This window comes from Anomaloglossus baeobatrachus, chromosome 6, assembly GCF_048569485.1.
Source record: "Anomaloglossus baeobatrachus isolate aAnoBae1 chromosome 6, aAnoBae1.hap1, whole genome shotgun sequence".
NCBI lineage: Eukaryota > Metazoa > Chordata > Amphibia > Anura > Aromobatidae > Anomaloglossus > Anomaloglossus baeobatrachus.
The window spans coordinates 39793191-39808384 of NC_134358.1; the positions used below are offsets into that span (position 1 = coordinate 39793191).

Here is a 15194-nt window from a genome sequence, read left to right on the forward strand (position 1 = left end):
ATAAGTCATTAAGGCGGGTTATTTTGTGACTAATGAGATACTGAGTGTACGAGGGTGGCTTTACGAGGGCAAATGTGAACTAAGGGACACTGTCGAAGTGTAAGGCGAGGAACACAGTTTCCTAACCTTATTTCATAAAAAAGGGAACCACTTATTGTTCATTTTAAGAGTTCAGCCAAGTCTGTATAGTTGCCTTAGTTTTTTATATATCAGTGTAAAGGAACGCACCAAGAAATTCACGAAAGGACGATGCCGATGACTTCTCTACATAAGGTGTCACCACCACAAGGGTGGAGTGAGGGTGCCGAGCAGGTGACACCAGCTGTGAGGGGAAGGACAGGTCCACGGCTCCGTGACCTCTGGGGTCACTGCCTGTTTGGTTTCCTGTATTTGCCTATTTTGTGTATTTTTATTGCATTGTTCTTTTGTACCCGGCCGAGCTGCTATATAAACATTATAGAAAACATACGTAGAGCTACATGGTGACTTTGTTCATGTTAAAGGTACAGTTTTCACCGTCAGACACGAATGAGTAAAGCTGTGACATTTTGAACCATTTACTGTATAAGATATTACATACGTCCATGTATAATGATCTATATAACATGATGACATCCCTTGATTTTGTAAAGAGGACCTGTCCGTTTCAATAAATATGCAATTTTTTTTTTACCTAGTGTAAATACCGCTGTTCTCCTGAATCCGGCGTTCTTTTTCTTTTCTTCCTACGCCTTTCCAATCCTGAGATATGGCCTTCTATTTCCTACATATAAAGATAGACTTTTTAAGACAAGTGGGTTGTAATCTTGAATACCACACCCAGTTGGCTAAAATGACTAATTATGGGGGGACAAAAGGGTCATATCTCAGGAACGGAGAGGCGCAGAAACAAGAGAAAAACTACGCCGGATTCAGCGGAAGGTCGGCATTCACACCAGCGAAAAAAAGAAACTACAATTAAAATCTAAATATATACAGTACACACCAAAAGTTTGGACACACTTTCTCATTCAAAGAGTTTTCTTTATTTTCATGACTCTGAAAATTGTAGATTCACATTGAAGGCATCAAAACTATGAATTAACACATGTGGAATGACATACTTAACAAAAAAGTGTGAAACAACTGATATGTCTTCTATTCTAGGTTCTCCAAAGTAGCCACCTTTTGCTTTGATTACTGCTTTGCACAATCTTAGCATTCTGTTGATGAGCTTCAAGAGGTAGTCACCGGAAATGGTCTTCACTTCACAGGTGCGCCCTGTCAGGTTTAATAAGTGGGATTTCTTGCCTTATGAATGGGGTTGGGACCATCAGTTGTGTTGTGCAGACGTCTGGTGGATACACAGCTGATAGTCCTACTAAATACACTGTTAGAATTTGTATTATGGCAAGAAAAAAGCAGCTAAGTAAAAAAAAATGAGTGGCCATCATTACTTTTAAGAAATGAAGGTCAGTCAGTCAGAAAAATTGGGAAAACTTTGAAAGTGTCCCCAAGTGCAGTGGCAAAAACCATCAAACGCTACAAAGAAACTGGCTCACATGAGGTCCGCCCCAGGAAAGGAAGACCAAGAGTCACCTCTGCTGCGGAGGATAAGTTTATCCAAGTCACCAGCCTCAGAAATCGCAGGTTAACAGCAGCTCAGATTAGAGACCAGGTCAATGCCACACAGAGTTCTAGCAGCAGACACATCTCTAGAACAACTGTTAAGAGGAGACTTTGTGCAGCAGCCTTCATGGTAAAATAGCTGCTAGGAAACCACTGCTAAGGACAGGCAACAAGCAGAAGAGACTTGTTTAGGCTAAAGAACACAAGGAATGGACATTAGACCAGTGGAAATCTGTGCTTTGGTCTGATGAGTCCAAATTTGAGCTCTTTGGATCCAACCACCGTGTCTTGGTAGAAAAGGTAAACGGATGGACTCTACATGGCTGGTTCCCACCGTGAAGCATGGAGGAGGAGGTGTGATGGTGTGGGGGGGCTTTTCTGGTGACACTGTTGGGGATTTATTCAAAATTGAAGGCATTCAGAACCAGCATGGCTACCACAGCATCTTGCAGCGGCGTGCTATTCCATCCGGTTTGCGTTTAGTTGGACCATCATTTATTTTTCAACAGGACTATGACCCCAAACACACCTCCAGGCTGTGTAAGGGCTATTTGGCTAAGAAGGAGAGTGATGGGGTGCTACGCCAGATGACCTGGCCTCCACAGTCACCAGACCTGAACCCAATCGAGATGGTTTGGGGTGAGCTGGACCGCAAAGTGAAGGCAAAAGGGCCAACAAGTGCTAAGCATCTCTGGGAACTCCTTCAAGACTGTTGGAAAACCATTTACAGTGACTACCTCTTGAAGCTCATCAAGAGAATGCCAAGAGTGTGCAAAGCAGTAATCAAAGCAAAAGGTGGCTACTTTGAAGAACCTAGAATATAAGACAAATTTTTAGTTGTTTCACACTTTTTTAAGTATTTCATTCCACATGTGTTAATTCATAGTTCTGATACCTTCAATGTGAATCTACAATTTTCAGAGTCATGAAAATAAAGAAAACTCTTTGAATGAGAAGGTGTGTCCAGACTTTTGGTCTGTACTGTATATATTTTTTGTAGCTATTTATTGCCGCCGTCCCGCTGGTGTTTATATTTGCATATACTGCCTCTTGATTTCCCTATCAATAATTGAATATTTTGTGTTAGTCTAGTTTTAATACTTATAAATGATTATAGTCATGGTGTTGGGCTTATAGGGGCCGGTGTATACTATTTATCTGTCCATGGGGGTCTTTTTGAGATGACTACTCTGGAGATTGGATGCTTTTTGGATGTCTCCTGTGATGAGGATACGTCTTCTGTAGTGAGTGTATACATGACAGTTTTGGTACGGATGGGGCGCAGACACACCGCAGCCCCCCGCCCCCCTCGTGTCCCCGGTTTCACTTCGACGCCGCACGGTTGTTCGGGTCCGATCGCCTTTTCATAGAATGATTGTGCAGAAGTACACAGATGAATGTGCGCCTCTGGCAGTCGTGATATGAGGCCTCCGGATTCCCGTCTGCGGGGAGCGATATTACCGACGATCTGGCAACGGAAATCTCCATCGTCTCATTCTGGTAGCTCAGAAATTATTGACTTTCCGCTAATGAAGAAAGAAGCCAGTGACATAATTGTGACCAACGCACAGCGACAAACTACAAATTCAGCAGTTTAGTATCTCGGGAGTTTCTTTTGTACCTGGAAGGATCCTTAAGTCGGACGACCGGAGCCTTCAAAACGGAACCGATAATAGTCACACCTGATCCTTGGTGACCCCCAACACGGGCAACATATCGGGTGACATCCTCCTCCTAAATATTACCAATATATAACGTGCAAAAAAATGACAAAAAGTGGAAAGTGGTGCCTCATGAGGAATGTGAACACGTCCTGTAAGTCTCTGTGCCAGTGATTGACCCCAAAGGATCAACACCGGAGCGGCAGCTTTCCCCAGACCCGGGGCTCGGGTAATAAGCAGTGGTCCGAGGACACGGCCATGTGCAAATCTCATCACACCGACTCACACAGACTCCATCACACCAGGCGACTTCAGAAATTACATTACAAGCCTAAATGGAGTCAGAGTTTTTGTACAGTGAGCGTGCATGTGTAGGTATATGTATTTATAGTGAACAAACTTGTATATATATTGAGCATGCATGTGTAGGTATGTGGATATATAGTGAGCATGCACGTGTAGGTGTCTGTGGATATGTAGCATGCATGTGTAAGTATAAGTATATAACATGAGCGTCCATGTGCAGGTGTCTGTATAAGGTAAGCATGCACATGTATAAGGTGTAGAGGTGTGTATATATAGTGAGCATGTAGGTGTCTGTATAAAGTGAGCGTGCATGTGTAGGTGTCTGTATAAAGTGAGCGTGCATGTGTAGGTGTCTGTATAAAGTGAGCGTGCATGTGAAGGTATCTGTATAAAGTGAGCGTGCATGTGTAGGTGTCTGTATAAAGTGAGCGTGCATGTGTAGGTGTCTGTATAAAAGTGAGCTTGCATGTGTAGGTGTCTGTATAAAGTGAGCGTGCATGTGTAGGTATCTGTATAAAGTGAGCATGCATGTTTAGGTGTCTGTATAAAGTGAGCGTGCATGTGTAGGTATCTGTATAAAGTGAGCGTGCATGTGTAGGTGTCTGTATAAAGTGAGCGTGCATGTGTACATGTCTGTATAAAGTAAGCGTGTATGTGTAGGTGTCTGTATAAAGTGAGCGTGCATCTGTAGGTATCCGTATAAAGTGAGCATGCATGTGTAGGTATCCGTATAAAGTGAGCGTGCATGTGTAGGAGTCTGTATAAAGTGAGCGTGCATGTGTAGGTGTCTGTATAAAGGGAGCGTGCATGTGTAGGTGTCTGTATAAAGTGATTGTGCGTGTGTAGGTGTCTGTATAAAGTGAGCGTGCATGTGTAGGTGTCTGTATAAAGTGAGCGTGCATGTGTAGGTGTCTGTATAAAGTGAGCGTGCATCTGTAGGTGTCTGTATAAAGTGAGTGTGCATGTGTAGGTGTCCCTATAAAGTGAGCGTGAATGTGTAGGTGTCTGTATAAAGTGAGTGTGCATGTGTAGGTGTCTGTATAAAGTGAGCGTGCATGTGTATGTGTCTGTATAAAGTGAGCGTGCATGTGTAGGGGTCTGTATAAAGTGAGCGTGCATGTGTAGGGGTCTGTATAAAGTGAGCGTGCATGTGTAGGTGTCTGTATAAAGTGAGCGTGCATGTGTAGGTGTCTGTATAAAGTGAGCGTGCATGTGTATGTGTCTGTATAAAGTGAGCGTGCATGTGTAGGTGTCTGTATAAAGTGAGCGTGCATGTGAAGGTGTCTGTATAAAGTGAGTGTGCATGTGTAGGTGTCCCTATAAAGTGAGCGTGAATGTGTAGGTGTCTGTATAAAGTGAGTGTGCATGTGTAGGTGTCTGTATAAAGTGAGCGTGCATGTGTATGTGTCTGTATAAAGTGAGCGTGCATGTGTAGGGGTCTGTATAAAGTGAGCGTGCATGTGTAGGTGTCTGTATAAAGTGAGTGTGCATGTGTAGGTGTCTGTATAAAGTGAGCGTGCATGTGTAGGTGTCTGTATAAAGTGAGCGTGCATGTGTAGGGGTCTGTATAAAGTGAGCGTGCATGTGTAGGTGTCTGTATAAAGTGAGCGTGCATGTGTAGGTATCTGTATAAAGTGAGCGTGCATGTGTAGGTATCTGTATAAAGTGAGCGTGCATGTGTAGGTGTCTGTATAAAGTGAGCGTGCATGTGAAGGTGTCTGTATAAAGTGAGTGTGCATGTGTAGGTGTCCCTATAAAGTGAGCGTGAATGTGTAGGTGTCTGTATAAAGTGAGCGTGCATGTGTATGTGTCTGTATAAAGTGAGCGTGCATGTGTAGGGGTCTGTATAAAGTGAGCGTGCATGTGTAGGGGTCTGTATAAAGTGAGCGTGCATGTGTAGGGGTCTGTATAAAATGAGCGTGCATGTGTATGTGTCTGTATAAAGTGAGCGTGCATGTGTAGGTGTCTGTATAAAGTGAGCGTGCATGTGTAGGTGTCTGTATAAAGTGAGCGTGCATGTGTAGGTGTCTGTATAAAGTGAGCGTGCATGTGTAGGTGTCTGTATAAAGTGAGCGTGCATGTGTAGGGGTCTGTATAAAGTGAGCGTGCATGTGTAGGTGTCTGTATAAAGTGAGCGTGCATGTGTAGGTGTCTGTATAAAGTGAGCGTGCATGTGTAGGGGTCTGTATAAAGTGAGCGTGCATGTGTAGGTGTCTGTATAAAGTGAGCGTGCATGTGTAGGTGTCTGTATAAAGTGAGCGTGCATGTGTAGGTGTCTGTATAAAGTGAGCGTGCATGTGTAGGTGTCTGTATAAAGTGAGCGTGCATGTGTAGGTGTCTGTATAAAGTGAGCGTGCATGTGTAGGTGTCTGTATAAAGTGAGCGTGCATGTGTAGGGGTCTGTATAAAGTGAGCGTGCATGTGTAGGGGTCTGTATAAAGTGAGCGTGCATGTGTATGTGTGTGTATAAAGTGAGCGTGAATGTGTAGGTGTCTGTATAAAGTGAGTGTGCATGTGTATGTGTCTGTATAAAGTGAGCGTGCATGTGTATATGTGTGTATAAAGTGAGTGTGCATGTGTAGGTGTCTGTATAAAGTGAGCGTGCATGTGTAGGTGTCTGTATAAAGTGAGCGTGCATGTGTAGGTGTCTGTATAAAGTGAGCGTGCATGTGTAGGTGTCTGTATTAAGTGAGCGTGCACGTGCAGGGGTCTGTATAAAGTGAGCGTGCATGTGTAGGGGTCCGTATAAAGTGAGCGTGCATGTGTATGTGTGTGTATAAAGTGAGCGTGAATGTGTAGGTGTCTGTATTAAGTGAGCGTGCATGTGTAGGTGTCTGTATAAAGTGAGCGTGCATGTGTAGGTGTCTGTATAAAGTGAGCGTGCATGTGTAGGTGTCTGTATAAAGTGAGCATGCATGTGTAGGTGTCTGTATAAAGTGAGCGTGCATGTGTAGGGGTCTGTATAAAGTGAGCGTGCACGTGCAGGGGTCTGTATAAAGTGAGTGTGCATGTGTAGGGGTCTGTATAAAGTGAGCGTGCATGTGTAGGTGTCTGTATAAAGTGAGCGTGCATGTGTAGGTGTCTGTATAAAGTGAGCGTGCATGTGTAGGGGTCTGTATAAAGTGAGCGTGCACGTGCAGGGGTCTGTATAAAGTGAGCGTGCATATGTAGGGGTCTGTATAAAGTGAGCGTGCATGTGTAGGTGTCTGTATAAAGTGAGCGTGCATGTGTAGGGGTCTGTATAAAGTGAGCGTGCACGTGCAGGGGTCTGTATAAAGTGAGCGTGCATGTGTAGGGGTCTGTATAAAGTGAGCGTGCATGTGTAGGGGTCTGTATAAAGTGAGCGTGCACGTGCAGGGGTCTGTATAAAGTGAGCGTGCATGTGTAGGGGTTTGTATAAAGTGAGCGTGCATGTGTAGGGGTCTGTATAAAGTGAGCGTGCACGTGCAGGGGTCTGTATAAAGTGAGCGTGCATGTGTAGGGGTCTGTATAAAGTGAGCGTGCATGTGTAGGGGTCTGTATAAAGTGAGCGTGCACGTGCAGGGGTCTGTATAAAGTGAGCGTGCATGTGTATGTGTCTGTATAAAGTGAGCGTGCACGTGCAGGGGTCTGTATAAAGTGAGCGTGCATGTGTAGGGGTCTGTATAAAGTGAGCGTGCATGTGTAGGTGTCTGTATAAAGTGAGCGTGCATGTGTAGGGGTCTGTATAAAGTGAGCGTGCATGTGTAGGTGTCTGTATAAAGTGAGCGTGCATGTGTAGGCGTCTGTATAAAGTGAGCGTGCATGTGTAGGGGTCTGTATAAAGTGAGCGTGCATGTGTAGGGGTCTGTATAAAGTGAGCGTGCATGTGTAGGTGTCTGTATAAAGTGAGCGTGCATGTGTAGGCGTCTGTATAAAGTGAGCGTGCATATGTAGGGGTCTGTATAAAGTGAGCGTGCATGTGTAGGTATCTGTATAAAGTGAGCGTGCACGTGCAGGGGTCTGTATAAAGTGAGTGTGGTGAAGAGCACAGAATATTCTCGGACACACTGGTTCCATTGACAACTCAGTGACTTCCATGGATGTAATCCCTGATACATTGCCACCCCTGATACATTGCCACCCCTGATACATTGTCACCTCTGATACATTGCCACCCCTGATACATCGTCACCCCTGATACATTGTAACCTTTGATTCCTCATTGTCCCCTGTTATCATGGAGCTGATACCTGTCAGTGATGATCCGCGCTGCGCCTCGATCCTCGGATCCGCACGTGTCCACAGATACCAGACACGTTTGTTGTGAGATATCCAGAAATTTATGAATACGACAGAGGGAAAAAAAAATATTTTCCGGATGAGTGAATGCGGTTACTCCGCGGAACACTTCCCAAATTCCAATCCTATTTATCCACGATGGGAGGGGGCGATGAATGAAGAGATACTGGCTCCAAATATATCCTCAGAACTTGTAGCCAAAAATCCAGCTTCCTCCTAAGACGCTGTCATCCACAGACGCTACTTATTGTAAATCCACGGAAAGAGGTCACAAATCCCACCGGGGAAGAAATAGTCAATATGGCCCTGAAAAACAAAAATAAACAGCAGCTGATTGGAGGAATTCAGGAACCTGCACAATACAATACACTGCACTGACTATTCAGGTGCACTGGCCCTTTAAGAAAATGATGCAAAATTTGGTGTGAGGGTAGAGAGGGTCCGCGAATGACACAGGGATTCATAGACCATCAGTGGGAGGACTCTGTGTCCACCCCATCAGCCGACAAAGTCAATTTTGTTTCATATCATTTTTTTTAAAGGACCAATCACACATAAATCTTTAGAAAGGTTATCTGACCGTTACATCCAGACTAGCAGCGCGTCTTCTGAACCGAACTTAACAGCTTCATAGACCGCAGTGTAACTTGCAGCTCATGGACCCCAATGCAAAAGCTCCAACGAAGCCCCAAATTATTGCAAACACTGTAGGTTGCATCAATACATCAGACAATCATGGTCCAAGCAGGCACCACTACATCCAGACTAGCAGCGCATCTCATGACCTGAACCTAAAAGCGTCATAGGCAGTGGCATAACCTGAAGCTCATGGACCCCAATGCAAAAACCCCAACAAGTCCCTTAATTATTGCACACACTGTAGGTCGCATCCATATATTAGACAAGGTGCTAGCAGGGACGTCTACATCCAGACTAGCAGCGCGTCTTCTGAACCGAACTTTACAGCTTCATAGACAGTGGAGTAACTTAAAGCTCATGAACCCCAATGCAAAAGCTCCAACGGTCTCACAATTAGTGCAAATACTAGAGGTTACATCCATACATCAGACAATCATGGTCCAAGCATGGACCGCTACATTAAGACTAGTAGCACGTCTTCTAATCTGAACTTAACAGCTTCATAGACAGCGGGGTAACTTTAAGCTCATGGGCCTCAATGCAAAAGCTCCTACAGAGCCCCCAATTATTGCAAACACTGTAGGTCCAAGCAGCGACTGCTACATCCAAACTAGCAGCGGCATCACCTGACCAAACATGACAGCTTCATAGGCAGTGGCATACCTTGCAGCTTATGGGCCTCAATGCAAAAGATCCAACAGGGTCCCTAATTAATGCAAACACTGTCGGTCACATCCATACATCAGACAATCATGGTCCAAGCATGGACTGTTACATCTAGACTAGCAGCAGGTCTCCTGACCAAGCATGGACTGTTACATCTAGACTAGCAGCACGTCTCCTGACCAAGTATGGACTGTTACATCTAGACTAGCAGCACGTCTCCTGACCTGAACGTAAACGTTTCATAGACAGTGGTGTAACTTGAAGCCCATTGGCCCCAATGCAAAAGCTCTAACGGGGCCCCCAATTATGGCATACACTGTAAGTTGCCTCCATACATTAGACAAGGTCCGTGCAGTGACCGCTACATCCAGACTAGCAGGGCGTTACCTGACCCAAACTTACCAGCTTTACAGACAATAGTGTAACTTGAAGCTCATGAACCCCAATGAAGAAGCTCCAATGGGGCTCCCAAATATTGCAAACACTGATGACTGCAGCAATACATCAGACAATCACAGTCCAAGCATGGACTGTTACATCCAGACTAGCAGCGCTTATCCTGACCTGAACTTAACAGCTTCATAGACAGTGGGGTAACTTTAAGCTCATGAACCCCAATGCAAAAGCTCCAACAAGGCCCCTAATTATTGCAAACACTGTAGGTCGCATCCATACATCAGACAAGGTCCATGCAGGGACCGCTACATCCAGACTAGCAGCGTGTCACCTGACCCAAACTTACGAGCTTTATAGACAGTGGTGTAACTTGAAGCTCATGGACCCTAATGAAAAAGCTCCAATGGGGCTCCCAAATATTGCAAACACTGAAGACTGCAGCCATACATCAGACAATCACAGTCCAAGCAGGGACCGCTACATTCAGACTAGCAGCGCTTCTCCTGACATGAACTTAACAGCTTCATAGACAGTGGGGTAACTTGAAGCTCATGGACCTCAATACAAAAGTTCCAACAGGGCCCCCAATTATTGCAAACACTGTACGATGCATCCATAAATCAGACAATCCCAGCACGAGTAGGGACCGCTACAGCCAGACTAGCAGCGCGTCGAACGACCTGAACTTAACAGCTTCATAGGCAGTGGCATAATTTGATGCTCATAGGCCCCAATACAAAAGCTCCAACAGGGCCCCCAATTATTGCAAGTCTTTAATACCAGTAATCTTTTCATAAAAGCCAAAGGGACTTTTTGGGGACCCCCTCGGCACTAGGAGCGATTGCAACCACTGCACCTATTATAGTTACGCTCCTGTTTATAGGCCTATAGGAGGCAGCAGCATTTGGATCAGGGGTCCGGCCGGTCCGGACTCAGACTATGAATGTCTGCCGCTTTATACATTTTACCTGCACTGACACATTGTAGCAAACAATAGTGTATCTGATTCATAGAGGGTTTCTAGCCTGGAAAAAAAAAAGTTTTAAAAATCCCTCAACGCTGCCAAGTTTGGAGTTTTCAGTCTCTCAGTGTAAATATTGTTTCTACTCACTGAAAGCAAGCAGAGATCGTAAAGATATGCAACTGCAGAATGTTCCCTTTTACACATAAAAACAAAGGCGCTATTAAAAGGGTATTACGACCACACACTGTAATGGCACATCTATAGCCACCCCGACATATTGTACTGTCACTTTAAATTCCTGCGGATTGACTAAGTGCTACTGTTAGCTTTGCTGCTATCCAATGTCTACCCAAACCCCGGACCCTTACCACTCCATTCCATGCACTGCATATGGGCCATACAATTGTAAAGTATGGAGGAAGCTGCGCTGAGCTGGTTCGGTGTAGCAGAGCTGAGCTGGTTTGGTGTAGCAGAGTTGAGCTGGTTCGGTGTAGCAGAGCTGAGCTGGTTCAGTGTAGCAGTGCTGAGCTGGTTCGGTGTAGCAGAGCTGAGCTGGTTCAGTGTAGCAGTGCTGAGCTGGTTCAGTGTAGCAGTGCTGAGCTGGTTCAGTGTAGCAGAGTTGAGCTGGTTCAGTGTAGCAGAGCTGAGCTGGTTCAGTGTAGCAGAGCTTAGCTGGTTCGGTGTAGCAGAGCTGAGCTGGTTCAGTGTAGCAGTGCTGAGCTGGTTCAATGTAGCAGTGCTGAGCTGGTTCAGTGTAGCAGTGCTGAGCTGGTTCAGTGTAGCAGTGCTGAGCTGGTTCAGTGTAGCAGTGCTGAGCTGGTTCAGTGTAGCAGAGCTGAGCTGGTTCAGTGTAGCAGAGCTTAGCTGGTTCAGTGTAGCAGAGCTGAGCTGGTTCAGTGTAGCAGAGCTGAGCTGGTTCAGTGTAGCAGTGCTGAGCTGGTTCAGTGTAGCAGTGCTGAGCTGGTTCAGTGTAGCAGTGCTCAGCTGGTTCAGTGTAGCAGTGCTGAGCTGGTTCAGTGTAGCAGAGCTGAGCTGGTTCAGTGAAGCAGAGCTTAGCTGGTTCAGTGTAGCAGAGCTGAGCTGGTTCAGTGTAGCAGAGTTGAGCTGGTTCAGTGTAGCAGTGCTGAGCTGGTTCAGTGTAGCAGAGCTGAGCTGGTTCAGTGTAGCAGAGTTGAGCTGGTTCAGTGTAGCAGAGCTGAGCTGGTTCAGTGTAGCAGAGCTGAGCTGGTTCAGTGTAGCAGTGCTGAGCTGGTTCAGTGTAGCAGAGCTGAGCTGGTTCAGTGTAGCAGTGCTGAGCTGGTTCAGTGTAGCAGTGCTGAGCTGGTTCAGTGTAGCAGAGTTGAGCTGGTTCAGTGTAGCAGAGCTGAGCTGGTTCAGTGTAGCAGAGCTTAGCTGGTTCGGTGTAGCAGAGCTGAGCTGGTTCAGTGTAGCAGTGCTGAGCTGGTTCAATGTAGCAGTGCTGAGCTGGTTCAGTGTAGCAGTGCTGAGCTGGTTCAGTGTAGCAGTGCTGAGCTGGTTCAGTGTAGCAGTGCTGAGCTGGTTCAGTGTAGCAGAGCTGAGCTGGTTCAGTGTAGCAGAGCTTAGCTGGTTCAGTGTAGCAGAGCTGAGCTGGTTCAGTGTAGCAGAGCTGAGCTGGTTCAGTGTAGCAGTGCTGAGCTGGTTCAGTGTAGCAGTGCTGAGCTGGTTCAGTGTAGCAGTGCTCAGCTGGTTCAGTGTAGCAGTGCTGAGCTGGTTCAGTGTAGCAGAGCTGAGCTGGTTCAGTGAAGCAGAGCTTAGCTGGTTCAGTGTAGCAGAGCTGAGCTGGTTCAGTGTAGCAGAGTTGAGCTGGTTCAGTGTAGCAGTGCTGAGCTGGTTCAGTGTAGCAGAGCTGAGCTGGTTCAGTGTAGCAGAGTTGAGCTGGTTCAGTGTAGCAGTGCTGAGCTGGTTCAGTGTAGCAGAGCTGAGCTGGTTCAGTGTAGCAGAGCTTAGCTGGTTCAGTGTAGCAGAGCTTAGCTGGTTCAGTGTAGCAACGCTGAGCTGGTTCAGTGTAGCAACGCTGAGCTGGTTCAGTGTAGCAGAACTGAGCTGATTCAGTGTAGCAGAGTTGAGCTGGTTCAGTGTAGCAGAGCTTAGCTGGTTCAGTGTAGGAGAGCTGAGCTGGTTCAGTGTAGCAGAGCTTAGCTGGTTCAGTGTAGCAGAGCTGAGCTGGTTCAGTGTAGCAGAACTGAGCTGATTCAGTGTAGCAGAGTTGAGCTGGTTCAGTGTAGCAGAGCTTAGCTGGTTCAGTGTAGCAGAGCTGAGCTGGTTCAGTGTAGCAGGGTTGAGCTGGTTCAGTGTAGCAGAGCTGAGCTGGTTCAGTGTAGCAGAGCTGAGCTGGTTCAGTGTAGCAGAGCTGAGCTGGTTCAGTGTAGCAGAGCTGAGCTGGTTCAGTGTAGCAGAGCTGAGCTGGTTCAGTGTAGCAGGTTTGAGCTGGTATCTTGTGGCAGACCTGAGCTACTTCGTTGTAGCAGTGCTGAGTTGGTACGGTGTAGCAGAGGCGAGCTGGTTCGGTGTAGGAGGGCCAAGCTGGTTCGGTGTAGCAGGCGGAGCTGGTTTGGTGTAGCATATTCAAGCTGGTTCGGCATCGCAGAGCCAATCTGGTTTGGTGTAACAGGGCCGAGCTGGTTCCGTGTAGCAGGGTTTAGCTGGTTTGGCATAGCAGAGCTGAGCTGGTTCAGTGTAGCAGAGTTGAGCTGGTTCAGTGTAGCAGTGCTGAGCTGGTTCAGTGTAGCAGAGCTGAGCTGGTTCAGTGTAGCAGAGCTTAGCTGGTTCAGTGTAGCAGAGCTTAGCTGGTTCAGTGTAGCAACGCTGAGCTGGTTCAGTGTAGCAACGCTGAGCTGGTTCAGTGTAGCAGAACTGAGCTGATTCAGTGTAGCAGAGTTGAGCTGGTTCAGTGTAGCAGAGCTTAGCTGGTTCAGTGTAGGAGAGCTGAGCTGGTTCAGTGTAGCAGAGCTTAGCTGGTTCAGTGTAGCAGAGCTGAGCTGGTTCAGTGTAGCAGAACTGAGCTGATTCAGTGTAGCAGAGTTGAGCTGGTTCAGCGTAGCAGAGCTTAGCTGGTTCAGTGTAGCAGAGTTGAGCTGGTTCAGTGTAGCAGAGCTGAGCTGGTTCAGTGTAGCAGGGTTGAGCTGGTTCAGTGTAGCAGAGCTTAGCTGGTTCAGTGTAGCAGTGCTGAGCTGGTTCAGTGTAGCAGAACTGAGCTGGTTCAGTGTAGCAGAGCTGAGCTGGTTCAGTGTAGCAGAGCTGAGCTGGTTCAGTGTAGCAGAGCTGAGCTGGTACAGTGTAGCAGAGCTGAGCTGGTTCAGTGTAGCAGAGCTGAGCTGGTTCAGTGTAGCAGGTTTGAGCTGGTATCTTGTGGCAGACCTGAGCTACTTCGTTGTAGCAGTGCTGAGTTGGTACGGTGTAGCAGAGGCGAGCTGGTTCGGTGTAGGAGGGCCAAGCTGGTTCGGTGTAGCAGGCGGAGCTGGTTTGGTGTAGCATATTCAAGCTGGTTCGGCATCGCAGAGCCAATCTGGTTTGGTGTAACAGGGCCGAGCTGGTTCCGTGTAGCAGGGTTTAGCTGGTTTGGCATAGCAGAGCCGAGCTGGTTCAGTGTAGCAGAGCCGAGCTGGTTCGGTGTAGCAGAGCGGAGCTGGTTCGGTGTAGTAGAGCTAAGCTGGTTCGGTGTAGCAGAGTTGAGCTGGTATGGTGTAGCAGATCCAAGCTACTTCACTGTAGCAGAGCAGAGAGTTGGTTCGGTGTAGTAGACTGAGCAGATTAGGTGTAGCAGAGCAGAGTTTGTCTGATCACACTAGTCCATACTTCATACAAAGAGTAGATTTTGCCACAACAAAGACAAGCTGAGCTCTGCTACATCAGAGACATGGACTCCATAAAATATTTTTGGGAATGAAAAGGAGGTAGATCATACGCAGCCCTCTGCATTCATTTCTAGGGGAGTTTTCCATTCCTGTAATTCTTCATTCTCAAGGGAGATTTGGTTCCCACTGATACAAAGCAAAATCTAGCGCAGGTTTCCATTTCATGTGTCCAGGAATGATTAGGTGACTGCACATTTTTGGCCATCTCCATTCATTTCTATGGCCGCTCTCCATCAGCAGGCAACAGGGTCCTATTCTGGAGTGAAGAGGAATCCGCGCATGCGCAGCCATCTGTATTCACTTCTAGGTGAGTTCTCCATTTTTAAATGCAGTGACTGGAGCCACATACTTGAGAGATGTGGAACCCACTTTTGCAACCTACGTTTATTATGCGGCTTGCATTGCATGTTTTCAGGAACATGAAGGTGGTCGCGCATGCGCAGTCCTCTCTATTTCTATGGCAATGTTCCATTCCTAACACTGCGTTGGAAGTCCACCACATATCTTCAGGAGATGCTGGTCCTACCTTTGCAATGTGCATCTAGGGCAGCCATCGTTTGAGTGATTTCAGGAAAGTGAGGTGGCCGCGCATGCGCAAACCTTTTCATTTACTTCTGCGGCCACTTTCCATTCCTAATAGTGTGTTGCAGGGCCACCACATACCCAGCAGGAGATGGTGGTGCTTTCTCTGCAACGTGCATCTAGGACAGAGCGCCACTTCATGGTATCATGAAAGAAGAGGTGGCCGCGTATGCGCAGTCCTTTCCATTTCTATCTATGGATGGACAGTTCCGATTCCTAACAGCGTAGCAGCGTGTA

The 15194-nt window shown here is 46.8% G+C and overlaps 1 long non-coding RNA gene across 1 annotated transcript in view; it reads right to left on the reverse strand.

The window, feature by feature from the left end:
- Positions 1-15194, reverse strand: part of LOC142244007 (uncharacterized) — a 102435-nt gene that overhangs the window by 60519 nt on the left and 26722 nt on the right. The window contains exon 2 of the long non-coding RNA XR_012724421.1: positions 7787-8141. This is a non-coding gene — a long non-coding RNA (uncharacterized LOC142244007). The remainder of the gene's footprint in view (positions 1-7786; positions 8142-15194) is intronic.